Raw genomic sequence first — 21,030 nt, forward strand, 5'->3', positions numbered from 1 at the left:
GGCTGTATTCTCAGTAAGGGAAAATAATGACTGCTGGTGGTCACCGCATGAGCAAACACTGGAGCACTAGACTTCCTTCAGACTATTGGTATTTCTTCTTTTTTAAAACAGGTAATAGCCACTCCCAGCAACTAGGAAATTGCTCCTGGGAGCATTTGTGGGCCCATATTTAATATATGCAGCAGCAGCCATTTGGGCAGCAATGACCTGATAAAAAAGAAGATACATTGTTTTAAAAGGTAGCCCTTGGACTAGTGTGACCATATGAAAAGGAGGACAGGGCTCCTGTATCTTTAACAGTTGTATTGAAAAGGGAATCTCAGCAGGTGTCATTTGTATATATGGAGAACCTGGTGAAATTTCCTCTTCATCACAACAGTTAAAGCTGCAGGTGTGCTGCCCTCTTTTAAATCTGGTCTCTGGTATAGCTCCTGCAGCTTTAACTGTTGTGATGAAGAGGAAATTCCACCCAGTTCCCCATATATACAAATGACACCTGCTGAAATTTCCTTTTCAATACAACTGTTAAAGATACAGGAGCCCTGTCCTCTTTTTCATATGGTCACCCTACCTTGGACTATCTCGTAATTACTATTTTAATTTAGGATTTCACGCAGATTTATTCCGGTGGTGGTGGTGATTCTCACATTAATGCAGAAAGAGGATGGCATTTAAAATCGACATACGCAAAAGTGACCCAAGTTGGAATCAGACAGATTCATTTAACCATACTCATACACATGTATAATTATACAAGATAGCACACAGACATAATATAACCAGCCATTCAGGCCTCACTGCAAATGCTAAACGCTGCTCAGGTCAAGGACTAGCAGGTATGAGGAGCCCTCAAGCGAGGATGACTCTTTATTACATTCAATCTGTTCTGTACTCTGCTGCTAGATCCCAAAGAGAGAACCACCACTTTTCTCTTCCAAGTTGCCTATGTCGGTCTAAATGCAGTTAGCGGTCCTTCTGGCACATACCAGATTGCTAGATTACTCTGTCTGCCTCTGGTCACTATTTGCATAACCAAGTTATAACACATCTAGTGTGTGTGTGTGTGTGGAAAATACAGTGGTAAAGTGTACAGTATAAACAGAAAACCTGTAATTCCAACCATTTTACCTGTCTCAAATCAAAAGTTGTTTCACTGTATTTTTAAGGTCTGTGTTATTTTACATCAGAGGTAAAATAATGTTGTTATATAAAAACACTTAAATAGAAAACTGTGTTAACACTTAAGACTCTGGGCTATTCATTTTTGGTAGTATATTCATTTTCTACTTTAATACCAATAATATACATGGAAGTTAAAATAGCACTTTTCAATGCTATTCCTTCTGCCTTGCTAGTTCCTGGATGTCAGGCACTCAGGTCAGAGTTCAGACCATGTTTGAATACAGAGTGGTGTTTATCCTCCAAAGCAAAACCTAATCATTGGCATAATCTCATGTACTGTGTATCCATCATGTTAACACTTCTCCAGCATTCTTATCTTAGCTGCCAGGAAAATTGTGTTTATGATATTCTTTCATTACCCAGAGGCAACTATGTTCAAAGGTGAAAAAGTCCTTGATGAGAATATGAAAATGCAATAGAAGGGGAGAGGGGAAGGTTCAACAGACATTCAGAGTTAGTGGAATCCTTTCCTAAGTAGCCCAACATATCCCAATGAAGTTTTATAACAAAGGGAATGCTGGTAATTCCAAACAAATTAAATCAGAACTTTCCCACCACAAATGTTCTACCTTAAGTCACCACAGATGCCTTAAGATGTGTATGGATATAGTTGGTACCCATGGTGAACTAATTGAGAACTAATGTAGCATAGTGACAACAGCACAATCCTATGCATGTTTATTTGGAAGTAAGTCATCCTCTGTTCATTGGGGTTTATTCCCAGTGAGTGTGTACCAGATTGCATCCAAAAGGCTTGCCCAGTTCAAAATCAGCCATGACCTCACTAGATAGCCAAAGCAAAGCCATTCTCCTCAGTATCAGTTATTTTCTGTAGCATGGAGATAATAATACTGAACAAATACCATAGGAGTATGGTTTAAGACAGCTTTCCTAAACCTCATTGGGGCAGAGGTTGGGAAATTGGCAGAGATTGCTTGTAGTTTATGAGGACAATGGAGAGTAACCTAAAGCAGAACTCATTTGGAAGGCATATTAAGAAAGAATTAGTGACACCAGGTGCTTGATAGTATGTTACATGCAAGATATCACCTCCCCAACACCACCACTTCTAAAGAACATGGGAATGATTTCCCAAAGTATCTTCATGTCATAAATTGCAGAATCTGAAAAACTTCCCTAAACATCAGGAAAATGTCATGTACCTTATAACATGGTTATTTCAAGAAGAAGACGCAGGTATGACAAACGTTCTAGAAGCACCAAACCATATGGAAAAAAAGCCATGTCAGAAACACATATCAAGGAATACCCTGGCTTCTCCTGCATTGTGAACCTCTGTTCTTGGATGTGAGGATGCCTACATGTTGATCAAGATGAAAAACAAAAAGTCTGTCAACTATTTGCATTTAAGACAGACTTATTTTGTTGTTTTTCACCTTGATCAACATGCAGGCACATTGCTGCACTCCATCCGGTAGGATTCTTGTTGCTGTCATTGTTTCATTGTCAGCGTACACAAATTTAAAGCACTGGTTATTTTCTCATTAACATACTTGAATGGCTTTTTGTGCCTTTTGTTCCTGGCAGAACCTTACACCTTATATCAACCAATCAGCACAGGTCCTTCAAAATTAATATCTGTGCAATGTCTTATGCTGTGCATTTGCTTATTCGGGAGATTCCTTGCATCATCAGTGAAGATCTTTGAAAACTACAACTTCCCACTGCCCGAGAACACACCCAATAGATTTGCACACACAGTGAGACACATTTCATGAGTCTAGTTTATGTATGTGTGGGTGGGTGTGGAGGTGCTATTAGAGCTGTTAGTGTGAAATTAAGTTTCCCAGAGCATTATTTTATCCAAGGCACAAGGTTGATACCTGCATTTGAAAGTTGTGTGATATTTTTTTCTCTGTGTAATAAAGATCACAGTTTCATATATATTAGAACTAATAGTTTGTTGCCTTCTCACACTGGATCCATGCTAGTTTTCTGGAAGATAAACTCTTCTAGACAATGACATAGGGCATATTCACACATAGCAAATTTATAGTGCTCATGATGCCAGACAAAAGTTTGAAGAAGTGAATATGTGATATACAGCTTGCTTACAATTGCTAGGCTGGTTTTGTGCTCTCTGAAATCACTTATTCTGAAATCTTATCAGCTGCTCAGTCATGCTTGATTTGTTACTCTGGAAATGTGCACCCACAAATGTATTACTCTAAAGCAGGTGTGACAATAATGCAATTCCTTAAAAGTGTTACTTCAAAAGTTTAGAACCTTCTGTCCCTCTGGAAATCCAAGGAAAATATTGTTAAAGAGCTACAATGACTATTACATTGTCTTTTGACAATGTAAGGCAAAAAGAAAGAAAGAAAGAAAGAAAGAAAGAAAGAAAGAAAGAAAGGCATCACTAGAGTGATCTTTTCCCCCCTTGAACATTCTTGTGCCTACATGATAGGCAGAAAAAAACAGGTGCCGCTTTTCTCTAGCAATATATGCAGTGTTGGAAAGTACTATACCTATTGAATATCTGCTTACTATACAGGTACTGAAGGCACTGATAAGCAATATTACTCCATACATAATCCATAGGGAACCCTTTAATGCTTATGGAAAGCCACTGTTGGCTGGATATGATTTCCTAATATGCACCATAATCATGTAATGGGGAGCTTTTATCTGTACAATTAAGACATATTTAACTCCCAGCCTTCTACTTCCATCTCTCTTAATGCTGGAAAACAAATTAGCATCCAGAGCATTTTTAAAAGAACAAGGTAAAAATAAAAAAAAATGAAAAAATAAACCGCAACAAAACCGAACAGCCAACATGTCATATGGCATTGGAATATGGTGAATATATAAGCAGAATAGCTATCATTAGAACTTAAGGTGCTTGTAGGACAAAAAATGCAGCCCTGGCATGCAATTCCAGTTTTCTGTGTTAGAGGAAGGAAGGACACAGAGATTGAAAAGGTCAGCCTAAATGATAGTAACTAATTCAGAAGCAAGATGTCAGTGCGGAAGCTGTGGAAGAAGGGATTAGCCAATACGCAATTCAGGAAGACATTTTCATACACAAAGGGTAGTTGAAATACAGTACGGCACAAACTGACAAGGTCAGCCGTTACCAGTGGTTTAAGGAGGAAGTGGACAAAATCTGAAAATACTTTACAAACACACACTGCAATCATATGCATATGTACTGAGATGTACATCCCACTGAGTTTAATGGGTTTGCCTCCCCCAAGTAAGTGTATATAAGATTGCAGTCTTAATTTAAAAAAAAAATGCAGTGCCGTGTGTGTGTGTGTGTGTGTGTATGTGTGTGATTACTGTTCGGAATAGCACGTGCCATGCTCTCTTAGGCCAAAAAAGACATTACTTCAAATGTGTGTCTAGCAGCTATGTCTTTTCTTCATTTTTATTCCAGAATAGGTGCCCCCCAATTCAGATCTTAAAGGGGGCCCTACTCCTATACGAAGGCTCCAATCCAAATAGGGGGCCTGTCACCTATTCTAGAGCAAAAAGGGGGAGAAAAAACCACACCTGCTAGACACACAGTTAAATTTAAAGTAATGTATGCTTCCGTCACTAGTTCCAGGGAATGGAGCAATTAGCTTCATCCTATGCACATTTATTCAAGCTTCATGTCTGATGATATATCGACTTGAGGAAATGCTTATTGGTGGTACTCATGTAGGAGCAGTAACCTTTAACCCACCCTAGGTATTAAAACATTTACTGAAAGGAAACTGACAGCTATTTAGCATTAGAATTACCCAAACTAGTTGCCTTTTTATATCAAAATCTAAATTTGGGAAATCTCTAACAGGTTGCCAAGAAAGGAATGTGGATAAAGGTGAATGATCAATATAGAGTGGTCAATAAGGAGAATGAGGACAGGAAAAGGAAAATTTAGAAAGCAGTGAAGTAAAAGCTGTGAGAGGCCAGTGGAGGTTTAGGAGAGTTTTTGATAAAGTTGTTGAACTTTCGGAGAGTCTTAAAAAATGAAAGGGTGTGTGTGTGGGGGGGAGTATCATGGAAAGTGGGAAGGAGATGTGGAGGAGAGGGAAGAAGGGATGTAGACAAGAGAAAGATATGAAAGGGTGCCAATAGATGGGCTCTTTCAGAATAAGAGTAGATAGAACATGTAGCCAAAAAAACCAGTATAGGCTGGAGAGTACAAAGACATGGGAAAGAATATGCATTCAGAGTTATCTGTGAGCAACTTGTTGTTTGTTTCACTACAGTAGAGTCCCCTGTCAAAGAAGCAAGCTGTTTTAGGGTTAGAACAAAGGTAGGGAACCCCCTGCTGAGGTCTCTCCCATCCTGAAGCAGCTCTGTGAGCCCTCTGCCTTTCCTCGTTGGGAGAGGTGACAGGAACATGGAGCTGACGGTCTTGGGGGCAGTTACTTCAAGGGGCCTGGTGGACCACCTGGAAGGGGTGGTTCCTGAAGGAGAGGCTCTGTAGCAGCAGTAAAAATGGAAGTGCTCTGGCCGTGGGTGCATGGGCGTGAGTGGGTGCATGAGAGTGTGGGGTGACTGGCATGCTTACTTTGGTTTCTGGCCATGCCCATTGCTGGCATATACATCTGGGCCCTTGGATCAAAATACTTTCCATGCTCATAGAAAACACACACACATTATCATTATTAGGATCAATAGCTGTCATTTTCTAAACCTATCTGGTAAAGACATTAACACTGTAATCCTATACACATCTACACTTTTGTTTCCCAAAATGTATGTAAATTTATTCATTGGAAAATATGCACAGATCTGCTGAGACTGAAAAAAAAAAGGCGGTGAAAAGTCGAATGGAATGGGGGACAGTACTCTAAATGTTACATATTAAAATAAATTATGTAAATCACTGTGAACCCTCTTACAGAATTATTTGCGTACTTCTCCGTATAGCTTATTAAAAAAAATAGAATCTGGAACAGACACCGGAATGAAGGAAACCGTATGATCCATGAAACACACATGGGACGGATTTCACACAAAAAACCTGACATCCCTATCTGGGAGGAAGCCCAACTGATCCCAATATAACTTACTTCTGAGTAGAATGTACATTGACTACTGAACTGAGACTTGAAGCGAAGCTGGTTGCCCACAGACACCACAGCGCAGATGTAGCCATCCAAGCTGCTTGCTGCACTCCCCACACTAGTCTCCTGTTAAGCTAGAAAAGCCTTTGCTAAAATATGGTCTCGGAAAGGCCGAGTAACATTTTAGGATGTTTCCATCCTAGTAAATCAGAAAAAGGCAAGTGAAAGTGAAGTACACTTTCAAGGGCAAATCAGTCCAAAGACTGTGAGCAGGGCCTATTCTACAAAACCAGATGTCTTTTACTACAAAACCTTGAGCAGATTAGTAATGCTAAAATCCTTCCACCTGTCAAGGTCAGCATCTGGGCTACACTGTGTGACTCAACTAACGAGATGAAATACTGTAGGCTGTTAAAACAATGGAGTAAGCTGGATGACCAGATGTGAACTGCCCAAGGTTTAAACACCGGGATACTACTGGGCCCCACTCAAGAGCCCACGACAGCATTTTCAAAAATGTTTTAAGCTGCTGGTATAAAGTGTACCTCATGTGAAATGGTTCAGCAAACACTCCAAATTTTGGATCATGCAAATCCTTCAAGCATTATCATTATGATTAACTGATTGATGATGTGGGTTAGCATTTGCAAACAAGATTAAAAAAAGTAGAAACACCATAAAAACAGTATAAATGCCAGCATAAAACAAAAATAATTCACAAGAAAATGTACAACAATCTCAAACAGCAGCAGAAAACAGAAAACTAAAGTTCTGTAAAATAAAGCAGGCAGTGAAGTGCCAGGTGTGTTTCATCTTGGAAAGGTGTTTCAGATCCTGGGTACTATAGCCAAAAAGGTATAGGGATGTATAGGGATTGTCAGATTAGTCTGGTCTTTGTCACTTTAGCATGTGTTCATTGATAAGGCTGTTCTCTTACATTTTTGTATTAATCTAGATTTTTTATACTAAAAAAATGCACTCAAAAATCTCATTTAAATATTATTTACACATGTATGTTTAAATACATTTTCTCACAAAATATGCATTTCTAAACATATTTTCTTTCAAAATTTAAATTTCTAAATGTATTCAAACTAAAAATATACAGTATTGCAGGGCAGTTCTCGGGCAGCCAAGAATGGCTCTACAATATTCAGAGAAGTGTGAAATCCAGAGGATAACTATGTTCTGATCCACAGTTACTATCAGGATTTGCAAATAACAAATTCCTCAAGCATCCCTACCAATGTAATTGGCCACCTTAATCTCAGACAGCAGAAGGACCCAAAGGAAGGCCTCTGAAATGGAACTAAGATTCTGGGCAGATTCATACAATAGGATGCAATTCCTGAGAAGTTCTAGCTTCCAATTATTTAGAACTTTAAGGTTGCTATCCTATACACACTTACCTGGGAGTAAGTCCCATTGAACATATTGGTGCTTACTTCTAAGTAGACCTGAACTGAGTCCAGAAACAAATGGGCAGTAATGCCAACGCAGATCAGTGTAAAAAAAAACACCCCAAAAAATTTAAAGCAGAAAATGTAAGTTCTGTGATGAGAAAAAGTCCTACAATATGGCTGGCTGGGGCATGCTGGGGATTGTAGGATTTTATTTGTCTAAATATGCATAAGATTGCACCCTAAAGAAATAAATATTAGCCCATCGTGGAATTTCCATATTCAAAGGCGTTATAACTCTGATTACCAGATGTTGGCAACAAACAGGAGGCTCTGTGGTCTTTGTGTAAGATTCCCAGGGTTGTGTCCTATTTGACTGGGCACTCTTGGGGTGTTTGACCATCTGGGCCAGCTCTACCATTAGAGTGAAGTGGTAAATGCTGAGTGAGGAGGGAAATCTCATTCCAGAGTTGAAGCATAGAGCTGCTTGGGCCATTGTGGCCTGAATTGCATCCCCTGAAGTTCCCTGCTACCCCCAGAGGTAGTGTATGCTGTCTCGTTGTCAGCACTGACGTAAGATACAACTGCTAGTCCAGCTAGAATTGGCAAAGGGAGTAGGAGAGAAAGAATCTTGTCCTTCCTCTCAGGCAGTAAAATGGCTTGGGCTAGCCCTGTTGACAGATGCATGGTACAGTCTCAGCCAGAAAGGGAAGTAAGTGCTCAGGTGAAATATTACATTTCATGACAAGAATGTGTGGTGCAAGCATTAAGCACAGTTTTGCCTAATATGCCCTAGAAACAAGTCACATTCTTCCTCACCCCCTGGTTCTTCTTCTTCTTCTTCTTCTTCTTCTTCTTCTTCTTCTTCTTCTTCTTCTTCTTCTTCTTCTTCTTCTTCCTCTTCCTCTTCCTCTTCCTCTTCCTCTTCCTCTTCTTCTTCTTCTTCTTCTTCTTCTTCTTCTTCTTCTTCTTCTCGTCCTCCTCCTCTTCCTCTTAATAACTTCCAATTTCAGGCTGTCTGTAAGATAACTAATCCTATCATTTTTAGTAATTTCCCCCTTCAAAGTTAAATATAAGTAGGATTTTCTGCCCATATACCTGCTGATTGTTGTGATGGTTTTGAAGCACTGTTGCTTAGCAGCTCAAAAATGCATCCATATATCCTATTGCCAAGCACTGCTTGGGTGGGAGAGTTCTGTTACACCATGTCCTGCTTTGTGGGTCCCTGGTTGACAACTGGTTGGCCACTGTGTGAACAGTGCTGGACTAGATGGACCCTCAGTCTGATCCAGCATGGCACTTCTTATGTTCTGCACATACCTTATTTGTTTCTATATCTCTTTTCCAAGGCACAATTAATGAAGTCCCTGATTATGCAGTGTTCCCCATTGGGTTGCTGCACAGTCTATGTGCATACAGATGAATGGGTATAGGGTCCTCATCTATTAGAAGGCAGAACTAATAAGGCATGCAATGTTGGTGATAGTTTGGCGTGCACAGCCCTTCTACCACTCCACACATTGGATGTGGAGGGGGAGGTCATTTGAACATCCCTTATAACTGCCACAAAACACTGGTGTAGAACTTTCAGTGCCTCCCCAGATGATGGAAACATCAAGTAGAGGTGTGTATCAACAGCATACTAATGACATCCCAACCAAAATTTCCAGGTGACCTCACCCAGACATTTTGTGTAGATGTTAAAAAGCACAGGGAGACAAGATGGTGCTCCACACAAGATGGCGCAGTCCCTAGCTCTTCAATAAGTACTTCCGAGTGCTCGAGGCATTTCATACATACATTTGGATGGGTTTAAATGGAGGTTATTTATTTATTTATTTATTTATTACATTTTTATACCGCCCAATAGCCGAAGCTCTCTGGGCGGTTCACAAAAATTAAAACCTTCATAAAACAACCAACAAGTTAAAAACACAAATACAAAATACAATATAAAAAGCACAACCAGGATTAAACCACGCAGCAAAATTGATATAAGGTTAAAATACAAAGTTAAAACAGTATAATTTAAATTTAAGATAAAATTAAGTGTTTAAATACTGAGTGAATAAAAAGGTCTTCAGCTGGCGAAGAAAGGAGTACAGTGTAGGAGCCAGGCGGACCTCTCTGGGGAGCTCGTTCAACAACCGGGGTGCCACAGCGGAGAAAGCCCTCCTCCTAGTAGCCACCTGCCTCACTTCCTTTGGCAGGGGCTCATGGAGAAGGGCCCCTGTAGATGATCTTAAGGTCCGGGCAGGTACATATGGGAGGAGGCGTTCCTTCAGATAACCTGGCCCCAAACCGTTTAGGGCTTTAAATGTCAATACCAGCACTTTGAATCGGGCCCGGACCTGGACTGGCAGCCAATGAAGCTGGAAAAGGACTGGCATAATGTGATCTCGCCGGCCAGTCCCTGTTAGTAAACGGGCTGCCCTGTTTTGTACCAGCTGAAGCTTCCGGACCGTTTTCAAAGGCAGCCCCACGTATAACGCATTGCAGTAATCCAAGCGAGAGGTTATCAGAGCATGGATAACTGTAGCTAGGCTATCTCTGTCCAGATAAGGGCGCAGTTGGTATATCAACCTAAGCTGATAAAAGGTGCTCTTTGCCACTGAGTTCACCTGTGCCTCAAGTGACAGTTCTGGATCGAAGAGCACCCCCAAACTACGGACCCGATCCTTTAGGGAGAGTGCAACCCCGTCCAGGACAGGGCAAACATCACCTCACCCTGGATAAATTTCTGGAGGAGAAGGCTATCAATGGCTACTAGTCCTAATGGCTATGTGCTACCTCCAGTATCTGAGGCAGTAAGCCTACATGCACCAGTTGCTGGGGAACATGGGTAGGAGGGTACTGTTACATCATGTCCTGCTTTGTTGGTCCCTGGCCAACAGCTGATTGGCCACTGTGTGAACAAAGAGGAACTCTCGGTCTAATCCAGCTTGGCACTTCTTATGTTCTTATTCTCAGTCATTCTTAAAACAGCCCTGCAAATTAGCTTGTTGTCACTGTAGTCACCACCACCACCATGCAATTGGGAGTTGAGGTTGAGAGACAGTGGCTTGCGTATGGACACGTAGTTAGTCCATGGCTAAAGAAAAATCAGTCTACAGCCCAATCCTATGCATTTTTGTTCAGAAGTAAAGCCCAGTCCACTAGCCGATGCCAGATCAAGGTTTTTGAGGGTCCTCTGGCAATATATTCCAAATGCCATTGACTGCCATTGACACCAGGTGATATTTTTCCTTATCTACTCTGCTCTCTCTCTCTCTCTCTCATTTTGGCTACCACTCGCTTCCTTGACAGGCAGAGAGCCAGTGAGCAGGAAGGCCATGGCATCTATTGCTCCTCCTTCCCACCACTACTGTTGCTTAGGCCAGAACAAGAGGCAGGTAAACAAGCATGTTGCAATGAAGAGGAGGTCCAAGGAGCTCTCATCAGTGGGCCCCTGCTGGGGGGTTGGAACCTTCAGCAAGTGCCTTGATGCCAGCTCTGCCACTGAGTTCAAAGTAGGGATCAGAGATAAATTGTTGCTGTTTACATTGCAATGCAAACTTACCAAATTTACTCTCCCTGAACCTCAACATGAACTGGAACAGAGAAGATGAAATCTGTACTTTTCTGAAGCTTGAAATGCAGTTTGCAGTGTGTGTGTGTGTGTGTGTGTGTGTGTGTGTGTGTGTGTGTGTAATGTATACATTTGAAAATGTGTGCATTAAAACATGTAAATCTGAATTATTTATTCTTGTCAGTTATAATTCAGTATTGTAGAACTTTCATAGCAAATGACCTGGAATCTATTACCCTCTCTGGTAGTTTAAGAAAACATACTTTTAAGCTTCTGTATATTACAGAGGTAGCAGTTCTGAGTTGATTCTTTGCCATCTCTAACTTGCTGCCCAAGGAGTACTAAAACAAGGAAGATCACTGACATTAACCATAACTGAAGCAAAGCCATATCTACAGCTGTGAATAAAAAGTGTGTCTCTGGAAGAGCAAAGGGCCCTCCTGAACAATGTAGGAGGTGGTCTGGGAGAAGGGGGTAGGTATATGCATCAGAAATGGCCAAATCCTGAGTCTGACTGAGATACTTTGCAAAAAATTGTTAACTTCCTGGGGTGAGATAAAATTCTCTCCAAAGCGACCAGAACCAAAGTAGGACCTTCATAAAGCTCTGAGAGCACTTCAGAACTTTGGAGGGCTTCAGAGTCCGGAAAAAATAACAACCCTATTTTTTTCTTGCTTTTCCATATGTGAAAAATGGCAGGAATTGAGTGGCTCAACCATCTAATCACAGGGAATGGTTCAGTCTTTTATAATGCTTTCCTGAAGTCTGTTCTAACTGAAGTGAGCAAGAACATTTTGAAGAACTTGGGGAGGGTGAGACAGAGAAGATTTCTGTTTTTGTGTACTAGTTAAAGCTCATCTGAATCTTTATTCCAGCTTCCCAGTCCTTTTCCTAAATCCTTTCTTTTTCATTCCAATCCATTCTTTCACATTCTGATCCTGTTTCTAGAAACCAACTTTCATTATTTTTGCTGTTGTTAGTCTGTCTCCACCTACTGTGTTGTCAAGAAACTTGGATGCATGCCATTCATTGCCAACACCACCGCTGGGTCAGGAAGTCATGGTGGTAAATCAGGCTCCTTATGGTTCCTTCCCATTCCATCCCAAATAAGCTTTGATAGTGCTTAGTGCAAAAGTCCTATTTCTATCCTTCTACAATTTGGAATGTTTCTTACCAAGGAGCACTTCTACAATGTCTCCTATTTTCACAGAAATTGTCCACCAAACAACTCTTGTTTCCCCATCAAAATCTGTAAATACTGCCCTTATACAACTCCCCACCTCCATGCCTGCTTTATCTTAACAGAAGGGTAAATTATGCCTACAAATTTAATCCAATACTGCCAAACGTATAAAAAAGTTATAGACATTTCCCTAGTTCTGTGGAGGCCATCACCTGACTGACAAGGGTTTCAGGGGGGGAGGAATAAATTATTTTAATAAAATAGATTTACACTGATCTTACATTATTGGCCGAGTTTCTCTTACTTTGCTTATTTTTTTCATATTTGTCAGGAAACAATGATATAAAAATGTATTGGACATAATTTAATACAGGACGAAGCATGTTCGCTTGTAATGGGCTTCAGCACACATCACTGTGGACATTGTATTCTTTGTCACCATATTAGATAAATAATGAGCTGCGTGTTAAAAGAAAAATTATTTCAACGATCCCCACTACATGTTCGTTCCAACCAATTTGTGAGGTATTTTGTTCCTCCATAATGCCAGTCACTCAGATTGACTTTTACTAATGTTACCAAGCTTAATGTTGGCAATTAATGAGACACAGGTTCTGAATGTGAATGTTTGAGAATACAAATTGCTATTTTCAATGAGTCACATGAATCACAGCATTCAACCTTTTCAAACCATGATTAGTGTCTATTTTCATCCTAAATATTGTTTTGGTATTTAAAGCTCTAATACTGCTGTTGCAATAACATCATAAATCATGCAAGACAAAAATAGGGATGAGGCACAGTACAGATATTTACACTGATGACTGAGCGTGTCAAGGTAAATATCAGCACTACTTCACCAAACATTGTTATAAACATTTTTTGTAAAGGAAAGCTGGTTCACCACATTGTTCAAATAGGATTTCTGAGGATCTGAATAGACCATCTCCCTAAGTTTCCTTTGAAAATCCTGACATTAAAGTGACTATTATTTCTTTATAAACCAGCTTTTATAACCAATTTTGTATTGAATGTAAAATCCTCTAATAAAAGTTTATAGCAGAAAACATACCTTCTAAGGAGATATATTGCTTCCATCCACCCCCAATGCAAAGACCATCACTAGGAAGTAGATTCCATGGTGACCATTCTCTGTTGTCTAATTGTTGACTGCTAATTGTAAAACACCTAAATCGGTAAACATTTTAATTTATTAGTCTTTTTAGCACCTCTGCTTGAACACACACTACAAGCAGAGCTCAGCCCAAAGAATATAGTTTGTTAATGTAGTCTTGCATGAAGGTGTGTGCTTATGTATGTATGTATGAAGGAGGACTTTCTTGGTCTCTAGCTCATTTTTGCTCCAACCTTTTACTAGTGATCCAAGTTAAAGAAAATGCAATTGCCTTGTTTTCTGGATGTAAGTAGCTAGCCATGATGCTCACTGAGTAAGGGTTGGGCAAGCACAGTAGCCCTATTCAGTCCTTCCATGCCTCATGTGTAAGGATTAGAACTGCATGAATGGGAGAACAGGGATGCACTCACCAGCCAGGCCCTCTCCATCACCTCTCTGTCACTCGCCCTGCCACTTTCCACACATTGGACAGGGAAGGTCTGAAGTGAGAACCCTGCTGGAAATGTGCAGGCTTCTTGCATCATTAAGAAACCTGCATGATCAGGATTCTCAATCGTGCAGGGACATGCACACTTTGCCCACCAAATGTGGATAGTGGTGGGCCTGGGTGATGGGGATACAACAGAGTAGGTAGGACCAGAGAGTGTGACCCAATTCTTCCTCCTCACATGATGATGATGATGATGATATATTTCATTGCTATACCGCTCGATACCTGAAGTTCTCTGGGCGATTCATAACAATTCACAAGATAAAATTACAGATTAAAAATTCAAATATACACAAATTTAAAACAATTTAAACAGCTGAAAACTATTTCAATAAAAGATGATGCAGATGAATGCCTGGATGGGACAGCCGGGTGTCCTACATTACAGAGGAAATTCCTCTATTTTGGAGAGCTGGCAGAGAACACATCCTGGTTGAAGGTGTCCTCTTATTTGATGGGCTTCTCAATCCATATCTGGTTGAAGTCAGAGAGCTTTAAGAATCTAGAGTTGGCAGGACCTTGACAGTAGACTGAGCAGGCACACAGACCCATCTTCTCCAGTATGGTGAGATGTATTATATTTCTATTTTAATTTATTAATTTATTTTATTGCATTTATAGCCCACTTGTTTCCTTCTTTAGGAACCAGCGTACATTAATTGTCCTCCTCTCCATGTTATCCTCACAACAACAACAACAACAGCAACAACCCTGTGAGGTAGGTTGGGCTGAGAGTCTGTGACTTGACCAAAGTCACCCACTGTGCTTATCCAGTGAGTTTCCATGGCTGAATGGGGACTAGAACTGGGACAAATAATGTCTAGGTAAAGATAGGCTGCAACTCTAAGCACACTTACTCAGGAGTATGACCCACTGAACTTGCTTCTGAATGAACATGCACAGGATTGCACTGCTGGGCACTTTTATTAGTAATAAAGAAATAATTATTTTTGTTTCATTGCTGTGATTTCATTGTATATTGTCTTTTTAAATTGTTGTAAGATGCTTGGGAGAAGGGTTCTTGTTGTGTAAAGTGTAAAGGTGGGATAGAATTATTCTAGAATAAATAAATAAATGCCAGCATGTTATTCCAAAAGGAAGCTTTCAAAAGTGTGGAAGAGGTAGGAGAATTAGAACAGCAATTAAAAGAAATGAATTAGCTATTGTTACTATACATTGCATTTAAAAGAAGAGGGGAAGGCTGCATTCTCACAACATGCTTGGGAATAGCTATTAAAATCATGAAGGGCTTGTAACAGAAGATCCTTGTGAGCTTGTGCAGCTCCCATATGTTTCAATGGGGATAACACAGAACATTTTGAGGCCTTGTGCCCTTAGTGCTCCATAATCCTTTGAGCAATCCACCAGTGTACTACTTTGACCTGCCTTGACTTGCTACTTTGATCCCTGGCAATGCTCTGGTAGGTCAGTACCTCCATCTTTTTGTCAAACAAATGGAAACATCACTCAGAAAACTCATTCCCTTTCTACCAGTATCCACACTTCATCTATTCTTCTGCGCTCCCAATTTATTTCCCATTTGCAATTTTTATTATTATTATGACTATAAGCTTCCAGATTGGTTTAACAATCTCTTGGGTCTCATTTATATCCCACAGTGCATTGTGGGATTTTCCCCATTACATTTTTTTTATGTAAAAGCTCAATCTCTAGAGGATAAGGTCACAAGACCTACTAACTATTGTGCCTGACAACACAAAAGCAATGGTCTGCTCTTACAAAATCCTGTGAAGCTTTAGACTGACAGATTTACATAGCCAAATCCCTAGGCAATAGAATTCATCAGCTGCTGGAATTATTAGAAATGAAAAAGGGCATGTGTTTATCAGGGGCATTCTAATGCTTCTTTTTCTTTTCTTGACAGTCTACCTCACTGATCATTTCATTTTAGCTTCTCGGAAAGCATATGGGATACATCAGGTCCACACAGCAGGGAAACAAAAATATATATGAAGATCTGTATGTAAGCAATCCTTATTCTGATGTTTGAACACTTTGGTAAAACTATCTGCACCATTTGAATTCATTGAAATTATTTCTGATTTGCACTAACCAGATGAGAATAGTTAAGTCGCCTAATAAAGGTGCATTTATGTGAAATAAAGTGCAAGCAGTAATATAGTGAGAAATGTATTTATTTATTTATTTATTTATTTATTGCATTTATATGCCGCCCCATAGCCAAAGCTCTCTGGGCAGTTTAAAAAAGTTAAAAACAGTAAACATTAAAAACAAACATAAGAAGTTTAAAAACATAAAAAGCATAAAACCAACAGTATCCTTATAAAAACAGCTATTCTGGGGTCTGTAGCAAGTGCGGACTAGACTTCCTGGTTGAGCCGCGGGCTCAACTGAAGAAGCCGAGGGACCGCGGACAGATGCAGGTAAGGGAGAGGAGGGAGGGGGGTTTACCGGGCCCTGCCGCTGTCGCTGCATGGGCGACAGCGACAGCGGCAGGGCCCGGTAAACCCCACTTACCTTTCTTGCGGAGCTCCAGATCGAGGCGAAGGATCCACCTTCACCTCGATCCGCTCTACAACGCTCCGCTGGGCCCCCAATCCTCTTCACCTCCGCCTTTAGGGTAGGCAAAGCCCCCCGCTCCGCTCCTGCTTCTCCGGTTCGAGGAGAAGCGGAGCACATCCCTAATTCAAACGAAAATCCAGACTGTCAATGCACTGAAATGAGACCCCATTTTAAATAAGAACAATATATAGACAGTCAGTAGCCCAATTCACATAATAAACATGACCTGTACATTTACACCAAGTTGGTCATAGTTTCACCAAATAACAAAGATAGTATAATAACACCAAATTAGTCACAATAGTTGTTAACAAGGTTCATGCTATTCCTTGTTTCGAAATCTCTTTTTCAAAACGTCGGTCTTAGTAATCGCCAACTAGCAGTGAAATGCTCATATAATCTCTCATTATTTGTTTTTTCAAGATGAGACTATCCTCTGATATCGTATCAATTCAAGTGAAATGTACTTTGCTTCATCACATTACTTTGTTTCTCAGCTGAAGAACTAGAAGCACCAGTTTGCGTCAAGCTCAAATGGTGTTTTGAAGCCACATTTCAAATCTTCACTATCCCTCTGCCAACCACCATGTTCAGCAAATCAGGCACTTAATAGTATTAATGTATGACTTCCCTTTAGCATTAAGGTGCTACTATCCACAAAGTGCCAGTCAGTGGACCTTAACACTGAGCTGCAAAAAGTAGCCGAAATACTTTAGTACTAATATACTTTGAACGTTGACCTCTTGGTATTCCATTTGGAGAGAGAGAGAGAATCACCTAGGAGCTCCAACACATGTTTAAATGAAACCACATGTGTTTTTAAGCTATACCTTGTAAAAATCAGTAACATGGCATGAAGGAATTAGTTAAAAATGACTTGTGGTTTTATCGTTTTCCAAATTTCATGACGTCCCTGTGCTTTGATTTTTAGAAACCATATGTACTGTAAGTTATAAGACTCCGATTAACTCCATCTCTGCCATCAATAGACCAGGTCCCCTTTCCAAAATTAAGTCTCAAAGACTTTATCCTGAAATTAGGGTTGCCACCTTTATTTCATACTGACACAGGTGTTGAACCTTAAAATAGCCACTCAAAGGGCAGAAATTCAACAGGAGCAGCATTATCATTCTTATTCTTGACCCATACCATCCTTCTCCAACCTGGTGTCCTCAAGATACCTGGGTCTGAAACTCCCAGCCACTGGGGCAGATGGTAACTGAAGTCTAAAACATTTGGGGGGCACCAGGTTGGGAAAGGCTGCTGTACTATCATGTGGAAATAATAATAATAATAATAATAATAATAATAATAATAATAATAATAATAATAATATATTTCTTACCTCCCTCTCCACTTGGATTGAGGCGGGGAACAACAATGAATATAAAACAGATTAAAAACTGATTAAAAACATAGCATACATGATTAAAACATCCTTAAAACATCCTAAAAACATTCTAAAATTTCACCTGCCTAAAAGGCTTCACCTGTTGGATTTCTGCCTGAAGATTATGCAACTGTCAAAAGCAGAATCTTTGCAAGAAAAGAAAAAGGCAAGATAGAAACCACATGGGGATAACATAGGCACAGAGTTGGTATTGGGCATCTCATATCATTTAATACTGAAAACCGTCATTTCTGCATCTTTCTTAGATCATGACCTTTCCTGAAATTATCCAGCTTAGTGTAGATCGGCTCTCAGTGTAGATCGGCTTAGTGTAGATCAGCTCTCAGTGTTATGGGAACCTCTATCTTCTTCTGCTGCTGCTGCTGTTGCTGATCTAATAATGGCAGAGGTTTATTAATTATTTACTGTTATATTTTTATCCCAAAGTTGAAATAAAATGGGAGGAACCGGAAATGGACTACTTTGGATTGACGTTTTGCCTCTTCTGGCAAATAGAGCAATGCCGGCACAGGAAGGAATTGCATCCGGGTCATATATTCCTCCCCATGGCCTACTGCAACAGTTCAGGAAGAGGCCTACTGCAGTACCTGCCCTGCCATACATAAGTTCTATATTTATCATGTCCTGGGAAATTAAAGATCTGCTAAATATGAATTCTGCTACATGGGGACATTTTCCCCTGAAGCCCTCTAACTCTGCCTATTCAAACCCCTTCCACTTGGCCATCTCCCAGCTTCTTTTGACATTCCTCCCTCCCTCTCTCTCTCTTGAGAATGCAGATCTAGCTTCTCTTTTCTATAGAAGACCTCAAACATTTCCCGAAAACATCAGTACTAAAGCATACCTAATTAGACTTGAATGAATACCAAAGAATGAAGTAAACAAACTTATCACCCCCTAGATTGGAAAGATTCAGTCAGAGGCAGCAGTCCAAACTCATATGGACGCCAGAGGGAAAAGCCATTTGGGAGAGCTTTTGCTTGTCCAAGAACTCGCTCCCCCAGATTGTCAAGCTTTAATGGAAATCCCCAAGTACCCACAACAGATTTTCCCCATGATAGAATGGACTGCTCCAGTTCCTCAAAAGAAACAATAACTCTGTAAGTTTATAACCTGGCTATGTCTAATTCCTGAGAATTTCTCCTGGCATCTAAGAGTCACCATTACCTTTGTAGTCCAAGAAAACTAGAACTGAGTCGATATTTTTTAGAGGTCACGGGTGGGCACCTTTTTTTTCCTATCAAAGGCCACGTGCTGCTGGTGGTGGATCCAGAACCAAAATTGGAGAACCACTTTTCTCTCTCCCTTTCTGCCAACCATCCCACTCTCTCCACTCTTCCTCTTCCTCTCCACCCACTGGGCTGCTTGAGGAGGGACAGATTGCTCATAGAAAGCCTTTGAAATTAGGCTGAGGGCCTAATCAAGGGCCGCATGCTGCCCACCCTTGCTCTTGGTGACTTATTGTCCCAAATGCATGAAAGGGCTTTGCAGGTGTGCCTGTTGTGTATGTGCTGGATGAGAAGCACCCGTTGCACTAGTGCATTTTGCCAACAACATTCATGGCTTGTAATGAACACAAGCTCCTTCTCACTCAGCCCACAGGTCTCAATCCTGCCATACGCTAGCATCGATATTGGCACAGAGGCTTGAAGAAATGAACTGAGGGGGGCGGGGAGAGAGTCCTTTCTATTGCACCGTGTGCCCCCACCTATAACCCCTACATAGGCTTAATTTTTCAGACCATGGCATATGTGACTGTCAATACAAGTCAGAAACAAGTTGCTGAGCTTAGCCAAAACATGCAAGTCTCTAATATCTCCCTCCACCCCCTTTCACTTACTTTACTATGAAAAGCAGCAGACTGTTCTTGCTTTTCTCACAGTCCCTCTCAGCTAGTCTGCCCATTGGATTATTCATCATCAGAGTATCACAGACATTAGTGCTCTGCCCATGTATTTTTCCACCAGTCTCATTCAATTTGCTAGAAAAGAAATTGCTTGCAAAAGAAATTCAATGGTGAAGAAATTCTCATGGGTTGGGTTTGGGGTTCTTTTTGCTTATCTGACTTTGGAGGTGGCCAAGGAGGGTGCATGAGTGCAGTGTCTTTCATTATGCAATCACCTCTCTGGCAGACTGTAGCCTCCTCGGCTTCCTGTTCTAAAATTAAAGCCCAGGGGAAGACATTGTGAAGTAATCCCTCCCATTGGGCTTTTTCAGATCAGGAAGCGAAGGCCGCCTGAAGAGATATGTAATGGAAAACAAACACATAACACCCTCAGCCACCTTGCAGTGATTAGGTAAGCTCAAAAACACCGCAGAAACACATTATAAAACACATTGAGAATGAGGCAGAACAATGGAAGCCTGTTTCATGGAGGGGAAAAACTGTCCGGAAATTGGAGGACAGGTTGTGGCTCAGCCCTAGGCCCACCTCTTCCCTAGAGCTAGACACAACCCTGGCCCTGTTCAGAAGATGCTTTAAACCATGGTGGTGGTCTTTTTGTTAACATAGTCTCCACCTGCATTGTGGTGGTTGTAAATCCTGCCAACATAGTTGATGCTATTGCCACTTGCACTGGCAACACACACATTGGTCACACACAAAAACCTTAAAAAAAGAAGGAAGAAGCTGTGCTACAGCCCTTTCGAATGGTGGGAAGTGGTTGAGAGTTTCTCCTCCCCCTAGAGAAATTTGATGAAATTGTTCACCCCTCCCAGCCACCCACAATTTTTCTGACCACAACTAGGGTAGAGAATTTGAAGAGGCCATTTGCACATAGCTCTAAGTGATATTCATTTATTTCTACACTAAATATTTAATGCAGTAAAACATTTTACTGGAGGAGCAGTGAGAACTCCACACTGCCTAAGCCCACAAGACGATAGAAGTTTGGGTTATTGTTTTAATATCCCAGGGATCTAGCAGTTCAGACAATTGTATTTTGGAAATGGGAGAACTCACAGCAGATTTTATGGAAGAAGTGAAAGATTAATTTTCTGTTTACCTCCATTCTTGTTTGGAATAATGTGATTCATGTCATATCCTTTTGCTGGACTGAATTAAATGAGCATTATGAAATTAGGAGGAGT

Source organism: Elgaria multicarinata, chromosome 5 (genome assembly GCF_023053635.1).
Source record: "Elgaria multicarinata webbii isolate HBS135686 ecotype San Diego chromosome 5, rElgMul1.1.pri, whole genome shotgun sequence".
In the NCBI taxonomy this organism is placed as follows: Eukaryota; Metazoa; Chordata; class Lepidosauria; order Squamata; family Anguidae; genus Elgaria; species Elgaria multicarinata.